Raw genomic sequence first — 3703 nt, 5'->3', positions numbered from 1 at the left:
GCGGGAGAATTGCTTGAGCCCAGTGGTTCGAGACCAACTTGACAACATAGCGAAACCCCATCTCCATCACTATTTAGTTTTAAATAAAAGATATTTTTAAAGTTAAAAACATCCAGGCCAGGCTGCGCTGGGCCCGCCTCACTGTCGGGGGCTGCGCTGGGCCCGCCTCACTGTACGGGACTGCGCTGCCGCTGTCCTTGGTGCTGAAGTCAAGGCTGGGGCCGGAGCCTCTCCTCCAGCCTCACTCCTCTTCAGCTTCGCCTCCATTCCCGCCCAAGACCCCCTGGGGAGCAGACCCCAGGCCCTCCTCAAGATTGCCGACCCCAGCCCTCGTCCCAGCCCAGGCCGTCTCTCCCAGGCCTTGCCTCTCTGTACCAGGTGGTCTTCCTCCCCAGGGGGCTCCTCCCCGCAGCCCTGGCAGACAGCTTGAATCCCGGAGTTGCAGCAGGTAGGTGTCTGAGTGGAGATCCCTTGTGTATAATCAGAACTCTCCAGGTTACATGTGACAAAAACCAACTTAAGCAAAGCGGGGACCTCGTTAGTTCACTCTAGGAGGCAGGGCCGCCCTGCATGGCCTGGCCCTGGCTCCCTCCCTCTCCAGGAGGCTGCTCCCTCATCAGCCCAGCCTCACTTCCTCACCCACATAAGGATCCTCGGCGGAGTGAGACCTCCTTCCAGCGGCCCCAGTGGCCCCAGCGAAGGCCCCAGGCCGACACTTGTTGGCTGGCCAGGCTTGAGTCACATGCCTTCCCCTGAACCCCTCACTGTGGCCTGGGGTCAGGGGGCCAAGTGCCCAGCGCAGAGCTAGGGCCTGGACCAGCCTCAGTGCACCTTGTGGAGACGGGGACTTCTCAGTAGAACAGCACTCTTGCTAGGAGAAGGAACACCTGGTTGAGAAAACTGAGGTCAGGGGACCTTCTCAAGAAGGGTCAGTGGCTTCAGGATCTCTCATAAAGCTTCATCTCCAAGGCCCAAGGAGAGCAACAGTGTCCCATCTTGTCTCCAGGTAATTCTATTCCAGTGCCAGCAGGGAACAGCGTGATTAAGCCTCCATTATTAACTTGCCAATCTTGTTTCTGGGGCACAGACACTAACGGCTTAGGGGACCCAGTTGGTATATAACGAGGTCTCCATGACAAATTACTTGGTTATCAATTAACTATCTGGGGAAATGTCAAGCAGGATCCATCATGCTGGCAGGAAGAGAGAGCCAATTAACCCAGGGCAGTTCGTCCAACCCACCGTCGCTGCATCCAGCAGGGCTAGGAATGAGAGAAAGGGCCTGTGGAACCCGGAGCAGGGCAGTCCCTCCACCCCCCAGGGACGGTGTGACACCGGCTGCGGCTACACTGGCAGCGGCTTCTGCAGTCATGCCTCACGTGCTCGGCGCACCACTCTTGCCTGTACCTGTCTCTGTCCATTCATTCATTCCTGGACCAGGCATGGGTGGCAGAGGTGACTGAGGGCTGAGGTTAGGGAGGGACACATGTGCAGACTGCAGACAGCAGACTGTCTCGTGTGGTCTCTGCAGTGAGCAAGATGGGTAAGAGCATCCTCAGGACAGGGAGGAGAGAAGAGTTCATTCTAAAGGTGGGGGGGTACAGAGAGAGCATCACAGCTGGGAGGAGAGAAGAGTTCATTTTAAGGGGGTAGGTGGGGGACAGCATCACAGAGCTGGGAGAAGAGTTCATTCTAAGGGGGTAAAGGGGAGACAGAGCATCACAGAGCTGGGAGAAGAGTTCATTCTAAGGGGGTAATTGGGGGACAGAGCATCACAGAGCTGGGAGGAGGAGAGAAGAGTTTGTTCTAAAGGTGGTGGGGGGCACAGAACATCATAGAGCTGGGAGGAGAGAAGAGTTCATTTTAAGGGGGTAAGCGGGGGACAGCATCACAGAGCTGGGAGAAGAGTTCATTTTAAGAGGGGGGGGACAGAGTGTCTCAGAGCCGCAGGAGGAGAGAAGAGTTCATTCTAAGGTGGGGGACAGAGCATCACAGAGCTGGGAGAAGAGTTCATTCTAAGGGGCGGGGGACAGAGAGACACAGAGAGACTCTGTGACAGCATCACAGAGCTGGGAGGAGGAAAGAAGAGTTCATTCTAAGTGGGGGTGGGGGGGTGGGGGCAGGACAGAGTGCATCACGGAGCTGGGAAGTGGAGGAGGAGGAGCCAGGTCCCTGAGACGAGGGGCAGGGTGGGTGGCCACCAGGCAGAGGGTGCCCAGGCACAGCAGGGGACGGGGCTGTTCCAGGCTTGGGCAAGGGACCATTGACCGTGCACTGTCGGGACCTGAGCAGAATCCAGCTCTGTCGTCGCTGTGCTGGGAGACCTTGAAACAGTTTAGTAAAACCTTGCTGAGCCTCTGTTTTCTTATCTATAAAATGGGGATAATAATCCCTAGTTCTGGGAGTGTTGTGGGAACTAACACTGTGGCCCCCTTTTGGTGCTGGCTGAACCTGCTTCCTCCTTCTCCTCCCTACAAGGGAGGTCTTGGACCCACCTCACTGGTGAAGGCTCACAGGGTGCACATGCTGGAGCAGAGGCGCAGGGACGAGGGAGGCATCCTGGAGGAGGTGGCTTGGGCTGGCAGATGGCACGCAGACGGGCCAGAGGCCGAGGGGCAGGGGCAGGGACGTTGGTCACTTATCAAGGTCAAAGCCCAGGACTTTTTGGGTTTTGCTTTGTTTTCAGTAAAGGCCCTTGGGTCACCTGCGATGTGTCCCACCCTGGTGAGAACCAGTGACCAAGCCCTGGCCCTACCCTGTCCCCTGGCCTTTGCCTGTGCCCCACCCCACCCCTCTGGTAGCCCCCTCCCCTTGCCTACTTGGGGGTGATTGGCAGCTGCCTCTTCCCAGCCCCCCAGGCCATGGCACGGAGCCTCAAGCCTATTCATGACGCGGACATATGGCACCTCCATGGGGGGCTTGGAGGAAACTGCCAATTGCGAGAGTGCAGCGTGTCCCCATTCCAGCCCTGCCGGAGCAAAACAAACGCAAGCCGCCAGGGGAGCAGAGGCGGCCCGGGGGTGTGCGCATGTGTGCGGGTGTGCCTGTGTGTCTGCAGCTCACACCGAGGGGGTGCTGGGAGGAGGGGAGGCTGCCCGCTTCTTAGGAGTCTGCGGCTTTCAGACGCTTCTGGGGGCTCGGCTACTGGGGTCCTAAGGAGCTGAGCTGCCCCCCTCATTCCGCCCCGCAGGCCGTGCCTCTCCCGTCTTGAGGCCCCTTTCGCCTCCCCACACCTCTTACCCAGGACGCTGGGCTGGAGGCTGTGAACAGCCCTGGGAGGAGATCCCAGAGATGCTCTCATTCTTTCTGGAATCAGGACGTTCCGCCCAATGTCAAGCCCAAGTCCCCAGGGCTCCAGGCTTAGCCAAACTCTTCTGTTTTATTGGAGGTGGCACCACCCCCGTATCAGTGGGGGCACTGCAGCCACCAGTGCATGGCCCCCTAGGCCCCTGCCCCATGCTGGACTCACCCTCCTGTGCCCAGCTGGGGACCCAGGCATGACAAAGCCCTGCTCCTGAGGCAGGGGAGGGAGTGGGGGGGGTTTGGGGGGGGCGTGGGGAGGGCGGCAGGGGAGGGCGTGGGGACAGCCCGGCCAAAGGCCAGGCTCTGGGGGCCTCAGCACCCTCCTCTCCCGACCCAGGGCTGGAGGCTGCTGCCATGGAAACCAGGCCTGTCCACCCACTGGCCATGTGCATCCAGGGGC

The sequence above is a fragment of the Nomascus leucogenys genome, chromosome 14 (assembly GCF_006542625.1).
Source record: "Nomascus leucogenys isolate Asia chromosome 14, Asia_NLE_v1, whole genome shotgun sequence".
NCBI classification, from domain to species: Eukaryota; Metazoa; Chordata; class Mammalia; order Primates; family Hylobatidae; genus Nomascus; species Nomascus leucogenys.
This window is presented reverse-complemented; position numbering follows the sequence as displayed.